Consider the following 12,738-nt stretch of genomic DNA (forward strand, 5'->3'; position numbering starts at 1 on the left):
TACATGTTTTTTGGTATATTTGCAGTTTCAAATAAATAAATATATAAATAAAAATAAATAAATAAATAAAGTTAGAGCAACAAAAACAATAGAAAAAACAAAGCAAAGAAAGCCATGATTATTGGACTAAAAGTCTAAAACACCGATCATAATATTTATACTAGCACTTTTAATTAGTTCAAGAATCTTTGATTTTTATGCCAAAGAGCCCAAAGACATGGAACTAAATGATCTTAATTATTATCTCGTAAATAAGTGAACCTTTACAACAAACAATCCTACAATGTTAAATTATATTCTTGCATAATTGCGTTAATTTCCTATAATAAGAGTAATTGACAAGCCTTTACATTCTACAACAAAGTAAAGGAAGAATGGGTGGCCAAAAGAATGAATAAATAAAAAAAATGATATTCACTTTTGATATGAGCCCTAAGATGACTACGTATTATACTTTTTGGTGGTGAAAGATCATGAAACAAATGATCGTCAAGGCACAAGTTCATTTAGTTCAGTATCATCATCTTTATTCATAGCAAAAGTCAGTTCTTCTGCTCTTTTCGCTTGATCTCTCCAGTCGGTTTTCACCAACGTGTACACCATTAATGATACACAGGCTGCCTGTGATGCAACCAGCCCTAGCCATAATCCTCGATAACCTATCTTCAAAACAAAAGCCAGAACGATTGACAATGGAAGCCCTATCAAGTAGAATGCTGCCATATTTATCCGAACCCCCACTTTAGGTCTGGCAGAGCCTGTTAATGCACCACAAGCAGCTGTCTGTGGAGAGTTACCCACCTCCGCTAAACCTGTTACTGGCAAGGCCGAGGAAAGCAATGCAAGGACCTGGTCTTCATTAGTGTATAATTTTCCAAGAACATTTCTTAAAGCAATAGATGATCCAAAGACTACAAGCCCATATATGAAGGCAATGGAGATCCCGATGATTGTAGCACGTTGAGCACGAGCTGGGTGGCCTGCACCCAGCTCGTGTCCAACACGTTGAGATATGCTGAGGCTCAAAGAAAATGGAATCACATAGATGGCGCCTGTGGTTTGCATGATGATTCCGGTAGCTGCTACACAAGATTGAGGATTATCTAGCAACCCACTGAGGAAAAGAATGATCTCGTACAACCACCACTCCAAACAGACCGAAAACATACTAGGTATAGCCATGCTCAACAATGGCCCCCAACCCTTGAAGATTGAGAAGAAACTGGTCTTACTACTAGCAACCCAAGGCTTAATCGCAACTTTGGACATGAAGATATAGATCAACAATCCCATATTCATGTTATATGTGAAGCAAGTTGATGCCATAGCTATACCTTTCACTCCTAAATTTAAGTAAATAATCAGGAAGTAGTTAATAGGGAGATGCAAGATGGTGGAACAAGTCGCAACAATGGTGGCAGGTGAGTTCAACCCTTGTGCACGTAAAAGAGACCGTAGTGGTTGGAGGTGGGCTAGAGCTGGGAGCTCGGGGAGCGAGAATGTTAAGTACATGGCTGCCACCTTGGTGATCACGCGGTCTTGACCAAGCCTATGGAACACAGGCTCCACGTTTAGCCATAGGAAGGTGACGGGCACAGATGTAAGCAAGAGAAGAATGAAGGTTTTGATGTACGTCTGGCTTAGGACAGATAACCTTTTGGCACCAAAGGCTTGATAGCAAATTGGATCCATGCCCATGCATAAACCTTCATGATTGAGAGGCCTGTAACATTCGCAAAGCCGATGGCTAGAGCACCTCCTGCTAGTTCAGTTTTACCCATGTGGCTTAAGAATAGCATGGAGATTATGGACTTTGAAAATACAAGGAAAGTGGTTGTTGCTACTGGACAAGCTGCCTTCCCAAGCAATCTTACCTCTTCTACAACCTATATGCATGCGATGAAAGTTAGATAACAAGTCGTTTTAATTTTAAATATATACATGAAATCAAATGTCATATATATATATATATATATATATATATATATATATATATATATATATATATATATATATATATATATATATATATATATATATATATATATATATATGGTGAGGTTCAATAAAAAACCATAATTAACCAAGAAACCAATTTTTTTTCAACTTTTAGAACTTATTTTTTATAAAAAAAAAACTAAAAACACAGAAATTCATAACTTTTTATCCTTTTTTCAATGATATCAAATTCGATAAAAAAATTTTCCGTAAAATTCACAATGTGAATCTAGATTCAGACGGTGAATCCAAAAATTATATTTAACATTCACAACGTTAAGTTATGAATTTAAATATTTTTAGTATTTTTTTTCGATAAAGAATAAGCTCTAGACTTGAAAAAAATATTTGGTTCCTTGAAGAACAAATAATTATGGTTATCTATTGAACTTTTTCTTTTATATATATATATATATATATATATATATATATATATATATATATATATATATATATATATATTCGAATAAATGAATGTTTTTTTTTGCCATATTTCACATTCTCATTTAATTTGACAAATGTCATTTTATGGTTATTTTGAATTAATATATTTTCCACATGTCATTTTATGAGTTTTTCTATGTTATTAAACTCCATATAATATTTTAATTAATAATTACAATAAATATAGTAATAAATTGATATCAATTTCATTAATTAACTTACCTTTTAATTTCGAAATTTCCAAATTAAATCTCATTAGTTTCTTTTGTTTATTTATTTAAATTATTTGTTTAAATTTAAAAGATAAAAAAACATTTCAATTATAATAATTTATTATTTTCTTTTTAATTTGATATTTATATTTAACTTTTTTTAAAATTAATCAATGTAATATATGGATCTCACAACTAGTATATATATATATATATATATATATATATATATATATATATATATATATATATATATATATATATATATATATATAAAACAAATTTACTTTAACAAATCATTAGTTAAACAATATTTAATGTACTCTATCCATCCTATTATAAGTACATATATTGTTTGTTTTCCATAAGGCGAGAGAATGGTATAATTCTTATATATATATATATATATATATATATATATATATATATATATATATATATATATATATATATATATATATATATATATATATATATATATATATATATATATATATATATATATAATAACTAATTAAAAGCTAGCCAAATGAAAAAGAATACAACATGAGAAAAAAATAACATATATCACAAATACTCAAATGATATCTTATTATTTTCAAAAAAAAACACCTAAAATCTTAGGGTGGGCCTGGGCCTACCCTGTGCCTAGGGTGGCTCTGCGCTTGGCTATTGAACTCGGCATGTTGCAGCAGGCAGAGTGTCAAGTAGATTAGATTTGATGGTCTACAAAAAAGTAAATTTTGGAAGGGCATATTGGTGTCTATTGTCTTTACATTTTTTTGGTCTACTACAAAAATAGGTGAGACCATTCAATAAGGTTCCTTCTTTTTGTTTTTTTTAGTAGATGAGATTCAAGTTTTGTTATTTTTTTGGGTTAATCGTGGTAAAGGAGGGGTTAATTTGAAGTGGTTAGATTGGTGTTGTAACCCTTTTCTAAGCCTTTTCTACCACATTTTACCCAACCTTCTTAAACTGATGTTGGGAAAATGACTTGCTAAGGTAATTAACTTTTCGGTATGTTCACATCTGGGTAACTATCTTTTTTTTTTGTACACATTAAGGTAACAAACTTGTTGGAAGTGTTCACATGTGACCATTATGACCGGCTGTAGCAGGTCACATCCTAGATGTGAACACTTTCAACAAGTTCGTTACCTAGATGTGTATAAAAAAATAGTTATCCAAATATGAACAAAACGAAAAGTAAGAGTAAATTACACGAATGGCCCCTATGGTTTGGGGGAATTAGTGTTTTTGGTCCCTAACTTATTTTTTTAACTTGGATGGTCCCTACTATTTATTTTTGTTGCGCGTTTGGTCCCTGTCTTACCTAAAAAGACTACTGTTTATTTTTGTAAGACATAGACCAAACGCACAACAAAAATAAACAGTAGAGACCATCAGAGTTAAAAAAATAAGTTAGGTACCAAAAACACAAATTCCCCCAAACCACAGGGACCATTCGTGTATTTTACTCTTACTTTTCGTTTTGTTTCTATTTGGGTAACTATTTTTTTTGTACACATCTAGGTAACGAACTTGTTGAAAGTGTTCACATCTAGGATGTGACCTGCTACAGCCGGTCATAATGGTCATATGTGAACACTTCCAACAAGTTTGTTACCTTAATGTGTACAAAAAAAATATTTACCCAGATGTGAACATACCGAAAAGTTAATTGCCGTATCAAGTCATTTTCCCAACTGATGTCTACCAACACCACCTAATAGTGTCATCTACTTAGTGGCGATGCTATGTATAAGGATGGTGGGTCTAGGACCCACCTAATATTTTTAATTTATCTAAAATTACTATAGAAATTTTTCAGGAACCTACCTTAATAAAAATTTAGGACCTGCCTTAGCTATAAAAATTTTTGAATTTGTATAAAAAATATATATAGAAAAATTAGTAAAACATGTGGTTTTTTATTCTAGACTCACGCATCTACTACCACCACCTTCAAATTAATGATCTAAAACCAAAACCAAATCTAAAATCCCTAAAAAATTCAAAACAAAAGTCAATATTTTAACAAAATCAAGATCCAATACGAAAATTTTCATTCATTTAAAAAAAACCAAGAAAACCATGGGAAAGACAAAAACATGAACTAAAATTAAGCACATATAAAACTGAAAACCTAAATGAAAACCATAACTAGGGGGTTTCTAGGATCAATACGATGAGGCAGCAAAAGGAGGGAGGGCATAAATGGTGGTTGCAGTCGGTCTTGAAGTGTCCATGTGATGGAAGCTCGGTCTCCAACGACATTATGATGGCAACGTGAGGCAAGACACGGTGTGTGATTTTGAATAGAAAAGGAAGCAAAGTGATTATCCAGGGGAATGAGGAGGATTAGAAGGTTGGGACGTCGGGGGGAGGAGAAGAAGGGAGGTGTGGCGGAAAAAGTGAGGCAAAAGAAATGACATAGAAGATGAGGCGTTATAAGGGGTTAGTTTGAACGATGGGGGCTACTAGATTTATGGTTTTGTAATTTTATTTTTAGCACACTCATATATATTGTATATTCCAAAACTATATTTTTTGTTCCTAATTCACAAATGTGAATTAAACCCTCAACCTATGGTTGACTGTCACTTTTCCACCACAGGGATAGCTAGCTAGGCTACAAGCTTTTAGGCTTTGTTTTAGTTTCCATACATATCAGAAATAGTCCCTAAAATATATATGTTTTATTAATTTGGTCTAAGGGAAAAGGTATTTTTCATATTGCACTTAACGATATCCAAGAGTGTTAATGATGGTGGTTTTTGTTTCATGAAGAGGGATCCGGGTTGATTTGGGGGGGGGGGGGGGGGGGGGGTGGAGGGTTAAAGGGAAAAAGCGGGTAGAGATGTAGGAGCACTGCCCTGTCAATCGGTACCCAAGGTATGGGGTTGGAGACTAGAGAAGTTCGATAGCAACCAACATATCCATACGCAAATGGACAAATAATGTTGCATTTTGTAAACATAAAAACCACCCATAACAATTTTTAAAGTTTGGACCAAAACTGCATGATAGTGACAACTATAGAGACCAAAATTATAATTTATCATTGTATTTATGTATTTACAATAAGAAATACGGTTTTTCATTCATCAATTATTAATTGTCTAACGATGATTTAATTAAATAAATTATCTTATATATCGGTAGTTATGGTACCATTCAATTGCGCATGCATTAATTTACTTGATTAAGATGTTCAAAAGGAGACAATCACCTTATAATAATAGCATGTGATTTTGAAGGCAATGACATTGGGTTCAACATACTGTGAACTTTTGATAATCAAACACATGAGCATCAGAACTTTTAGAAAACAAACTTTAAAAGTACAATTCCAACTCAAGTGGACCAAATAGATATTAGTTCCAAGTAGGAGTTTGGCCGATTTCACATGGCCCACCTTTGAAAAACAGTTCGTGCATCGGTTACTTATCTTAATTATGATTCTTATAACTTTTTTTATTGTTTTAATGTTCTATTTTTTTGTATAATTAACTGATTATTTTGGATTTGGAACGTTGTATATGATGTTAGTTTTTTTTTTTTATATAGCTTGGAGATGGCTTTTATGGTTTGCTTGTGAGTTAGATCTGTGAAGATAGTTGAAACTAATTATAGAAATTTTGATATAGTTTATCCTAATTATTTTCTTAATTATATTTATATGGATTAGTATTAAAAATTACAAGATAATGTAATAAGATTTGGCATAATTAATTCAAAACGTATAGCAAACTTTCTGTAATGAAAACGTGTATCTAAAGCACCAATTAATAGTTCGGAATAAAAGAAGTAAACGGCATTTATTATTTTTAACTTTATTTCATGTAATGGCTCTTACTAAATGAGTATGACATACGTAGAGCATTCAACTAACGAATATCTAAAATGAGTTTGGCAAAATATATAACCATTGTGCTTGTTTTTTTTTTTTTTTTTTTAAATGTCAAATAAATGGAAAGTATATCTGAAATACTAAATATTTTTCATTATTAATTAAAATTAGACTTTAAAACATCTAAATTACTAAAAAAAATATTTACCACTTGAATCTAAATCACATGCATCCAGATAAATTCAAATCCCTGATTCAACATTGCATGTATTATTTTTAATTATCATTTGAAGTATATCGAATACATTGTTTAGTATACTAAAAAAGCCGTCATATACTTGTAATGTATATTTATTATACTAAGAATCCATCATTTCATAAAACTCAAACACTTTTATACAACACTTAAAGTAATTAAAAGCTCAAAATAGGGCCTCTTTGTAAATATAAATAAATAAATAATAAATAAATAATCAATTAGGTGATCAAATAAAATCAATTAAAGTCACTTAAGATTTTTTTAATAATATACCTTTTTTTTCTAAATCCTTATAAATTTATAGGTTTTTATACAGTTTTTCATAATTCAATACTATTTTTTTTATTCATTGACTTTTTTAACTATAAATAAAAATTGTTTCTTATTTAATACTATATATATGAAATGAAATGTTAAAAGGTTAATTATAGTGGAGAGATTCATCTTAAAAGTTTAATTATAGTACTGGAGATATGTTAATGGTTTTGGTTTTTTGGTATGTGCATAGTGTCGTTTAAAAAAAATACCAAACATTTTACCGGAAAAATTACGTACTTTAAAAATAATTATTTTTATAAATAATGGTAATAGTCAAAAAGAGAGAGAGAGAGAGAGAGAGAGAGAGAGAGAGAGAGAGAGAGAGAGAGAGAGAGAGAGAGAGAGAGAGAGAGAGAGAGAGAGGACCTTATTTACAGGTATACGTCGGAGAAGACCATGAAAAAACTGAACTTCTGTGTTGCCATTTGCATTGTTGTCACCAAACTCCTTATTTTCACTCTGTTGATGCTCGTTTATAATTATATTCTCAGCATCCCCGTGAGCTCCTCCTCGAGATGCATCCATCATGCACACATGCCCCACTCTGCACACACATAAACTCACACACACAAAGAGAGAGAGAGAGAGAGAGAGAGAGAGAGAGAGAGAGAGAGAGAGAGAGAGAGAGAGAGAGAGAACCAAAGGAGGTTTTATAGCTACTTGGTTACATGAGTAAACGATGGGGAAAACAACTCTTTTTTCAGTGCATTTTAAGAAAATTATTCCTTCTGAATCATGGCCGGGCTGTTTGTACTTGTGTATAACTGTTAAAAAATATTATCCCCTTCAAATATCAAGGTATATTCTCTAGAAAATAGATGAAGTAATATATATATATATATATATATATATATATATATATATATATATATTAACCTTAATATCTTCAAAGCAGCTGTTGTTTGGTCGTGTTCTAAGTAACGTACAGCTTATTCTTCATCGGTAAGCACATATTCATTCGCCATAAAGTGTATATATATATATATATATATATATATATATATATATATATATATATATATATATATATATATATATATATAGAGAGAGAGAGAGAGAGAGAGAGAGAGGAAAGAAAAAGAAAAAGCATTTGTAAATATTTATATACAGATATTTATTTCTGTTCCCTTTTCAGGGCATATATATAGTTGATGCATATTTCTTTAGGCAAATGTATTAATTGGTTAATTGTATTTCGGAGAGAAGCATATTTTGATTTCACCTTTTTATATGCAAAATAGTTGGATACTAGTTTATTCAATTGCTAGAGAAGGAGAATGCGAGAGAAAGTATAATTAGAAACTGCATTTGAGATGATAACTTAAAGGAAGCTTTAGTTGGTGGCTCAAATACGCTATGTGTATATATATAGTCGTTTAAATAAGGTAAGAGTACTTGAATCATTCAAACAGGTGAAATTGGTAATTAACTCACATATGAAAAGGATGCGATTAAATTACATCAAAGTGAGGTTACCTTTATGAAATTTATACGACTAAAAACATTAGATGCAAGAACTCAAATTATTCGTGTTAACAATTCCTTCCATTATTCATATATCATAAATGACTTGTAGGCTCATAGAGACTTTGGTTGAGCACCTTCTGTATTTCACATCATATCTTGTCGCATGCACATGCAACATCAAAGTGTTATCCACATTTTGAGACATGTTTGCATTTGTTCCTTATAAAAGATTCGACAATGAACCCATCTCAAATTTGAATTTCTGACGAAAATAATTATCGCTGCAACATATATACAAAATGTTTCTGGTTTTGAGTCGAGATCCTATATGTATGGCCTCTGATTTAGCATAAAAAGATAAACGCCAAAAATTCCACAATCCTTCCAATATGTTAACAGCTCCATAAATAAGAGTATCAGAGAACTCATCTAACGTATACGCTACATGCAGCTTAAATTGGACGTATCCAGGTCCCGATAGTAGAAACCTTTAGGACATAAGGTTGTTTTATGGTTTTAAGTGTCGTTTCTGCAGTCTTCTTTCTTCTTAATGTGTGGGGCTAAGTTTGCTTTAGAAAAACTAGTGGACCCCTCAATGTAGGGGATACGTTTTTTATAAAATGTATGCATTAACGTATATGTACAAAGGATTTTTTTTTAAATAAACTACACATGGGTATACGTATACCCCTGTCTATCGTTTTGGACATGAAGATTCTTTGATAGAACACCTTTTCGTTATTTAAGGTGATTTTACAATCTTTATCTATTCTGGCCACCATACATTTTTCTCTCTGTTATTATTATTATTATTATTTTTCATTTTAGCTTTGTCCCACTTTCTGTTTGTTTTCTCAAAAATTACACGTGATAATAAAATATTACGACATCATTTTAAACAATGGACACACATTTTGATTGGCTTTTCATAAAAATATATAAGTTTTTCCTTACGGTTTTTTTTTATTATATAGTATTTGGATACTTGTTTGGGAGAAAATATTGAAAACCTATTTGCATAAACTTCTTTTTGTTTAGAATAAATGAAAGTAGAATGTTACATGAAACAAACAAGGTTCTAAAAAACTCATAATGGCTTCAAGGCTTGTATATACCGTCAAGTTTTATCAAAATGTCGCCTTAACATATATATGTGTAAAAAAAATAAATAATAGGTGAAAATACGTATAAAAATATTAATTATATACAAAATTGCCGTCATAAGTCACGCCTTACAAACGACGTGGCTCGCCAAGGCTTGGAAAACCTTGAGGTTTAACATTGTCGCCAAGTCACGCCTTACGTTATTTAGAATAACAAGAAACCCATATATACGGAGAAATTAGGCAAGAATTAAGGTTAGAAAATAGAAGCCGATATATATATATATATATATATATATATATATATATATATATATATATATATATATATATATATATATATATATATATATATGGGAAAACTGAATATACCCTTAAGGGTATATATATATAAGCTTAGGTATCCAAACTCATAATAATACGTCGTTTTGTTTGATATATTCATTATAATATTGTTAAACTTCAATCCTTAACTTGATTTATATTCAATATTTTTAAATTTTCACTATTATCTTCCTCTTATATCATATATTTTTGTCGAACACTTACTAGGCTATATATATTATTGTTGAAAATGACAATTATATAAAAGGAAGATAAATATGAAATTTATAAATTTTTTTTGAAGTAATTCAAGTTAGAAGTTGAATTATAAGAACATTGGACACTTACAATGTTTATATATGATACAAAACGATGTAGTATGGTGAGTTTAGGTACCTAAACTTATATACCATTAAGGGTATATTCACTTTTCCATATATATATATATATATATATATATATATATATATATATATATATATATATATAAAAGTTTGTTAAATGTCACTTGAGTATTCACTGATCTCATATATGAGTATCATGGATCATACATGGATCATACACTACAAGAAAAAAAGAAATAAAATAAGAATAGAATATAGTCATTAAAAAACTCTATTAAATTAAGAAATATAGATATAATACATGGAATATAGTAAAGTACTAAAGTTTAGAGTACCCTTCTATTAGATTAGAGGTAATAATAGACCATTAGTCGATTTTAATACTCGTCGTTTTTTTAAATAGAATTGAGTGTATGAGTATCATGAACCATACACTACAAGAAAAAAAAAAAATAATAAGAATAGATTATAGTCATTAGGAAACTCTATACTAATTAAATTAAGAAATATAGATATAATACATGGAATATAGTAAAGTTTAGAGTACCCTTTTATTAGATTAAAGGTAATAGTAGACCATTAGTGACTTGTAATACTCGTCATTTTTTTAAAATGGAATTGAGTGTCATTACGCTCTTTATCCTAATTATAGTTCCACTATTAACCCAACCATAAATTATAGTTCCATAAGTTCGATACCTCGCTACAATCACCATCACTTAGGGCTGTAAACGAACTGAACGTTCGGCGAACCGTTCGTGAACTATTCGGCGGGAAGTTCGTTTATGTTCGTTTATTTAATAAATGAACGAACACGAACAAAAATTATCGTTCGTTAAGTTAAATGAACGAACATGAACAATGGTCTCGTTCGTTCATTTATGTTCGTGAACGTTCGTTTATGATGTTCGTTTACGTTCGTTTATTTTCGTTTGTTTAAGTTTATTTATATTCATTTATATTTAAATTTTTTTTATTATATTGCTATATTATATGTTCGTTTATGTTCATATATGTTCAAATATGTTCAATTGTGTTTTTTTTATCTTTGTTCGTTTATGTTTGTTCGTTTATGTTCGTTTAGCATGTTCACGAACATAAACGAACGAACATGAACAAGGTAATTTGATAAACAAACTAACATGAACAAGAAAATCTCGTTCGTTTATCCGTTCGTGTTCGTTTGTTGTTCGGCTAACTTAAAAGAACGAACATGAACAAGACCTTGTTCGTGTTCGTTTGGTTCGTTTACAGCCCTACCATCACTAACTATCGCCGCCATCATAATGTTTGGATTTCACAATCGATCTAATCCTTTCTCGAATTAAGGAATCTTTCAAATTTGAACCGGTGAAATTTCTCGGTGAGTTTCATTTCAATCCGATTGTTTCTAATACAATATCGATTTCGATTGGGGTTTAGTTAATGCAAATTTGATTTTTATTTTGTACTATCTAATTCTCTTTAGATTACAATTGAATATACAATGAATTAGTATGTCTTTTAGATGTCATGGTCGGTTTCTTTGTTCAAATTTATAACGTCCCAAATTTCAAACCAAAATTTTTATTTAAAATCATATTAAACATTCAAAACTTATTCTTGAAAACATGTTATATTATTAATTTGTTTCAAAAGCATAAGGTTTCAACAAAGTCATATCACAAAAACCAACAAAAGTCAAGTATCAATAAATCTTTGATGTGAATGTATACTCGCGCCACACCCTTCCCTCGAACAACCTGAAAAAACATTTAACATCACAATGTAAACATAAAGTTTAGTAAGTTCTCCGGTATACCACATATTTCATCATTCATATAAGCAAAAGCTCTCAGCTTCCAGTTACGTATCAACTGTAGGAAACCTGCCACCATATTAATACTGGCTCTCAACCATCATACGACCATTAACGCCCAACAATCATACAACCACTGTCTCTCAGCCGTACCACAACTATACAAAGGCTATTACTGATATTGGTGGTCGCCTTATGAATGCATAATTATACGTAGCTAATAAATAAGATAGAAATTCAAACGGATGATCCTACCCGAGAGCAATAAATCAAACAAGAACCATGCAATATGTAACACCTTATTTTTCCCTTATAGTATAAACGACCAGTCACATAAATAAACGTTTTTTATAAAAAAACTATTTATGATAAATAGTCTTAATGAAAGTCGTAGTAATCGCAAAATCGAGAGCGTACATATTAGGAACGCCTAAATCTGACTTTGTATAAGGAAGTTATGATTTTTAGAAGTTTCAGTATAGTAGTGTACGACACAGAAACTGAAATAGAAATCAATCGATTGTTATGAAAAACAATCTAAACGAGAGTTAAAGATCTCGTCAATATGATATCGTTGATATAAAAACAATCAAGAATGGAATTCATATGAGAGAGTTA

The 12,738-nt window shown here is 30.4% G+C and overlaps 1 pseudogene across 1 annotated transcript; it reads right to left on the reverse strand.

Annotated features, from left to right (window-relative positions):
- Positions 1–325: 325 nt before the first annotated feature.
- Positions 326–7,696, reverse strand: LOC145138725 (protein DETOXIFICATION 53-like; annotated as a pseudogene). Its single transcript, XR_013721675.1, has 2 exons — positions 7,451–7,696; positions 326–1,886 (listed from the first exon to the last, which is right to left on the reverse strand). The product of XR_013721675.1 is annotated as a protein DETOXIFICATION 53-like (transcript).
- Between the last annotated feature and the right edge of the window lie 5,042 nt (positions 7,697–12,738).

The sequence above is a fragment of the Lactuca virosa genome, chromosome 9, assembly GCF_052849685.1.
Source record: "Lactuca virosa cultivar CGN04683 chromosome 9, Lactuca_virosa_CGN04683_v6, whole genome shotgun sequence".
NCBI lineage: Eukaryota > Viridiplantae > Streptophyta > Magnoliopsida > Asterales > Asteraceae > Lactuca > Lactuca virosa.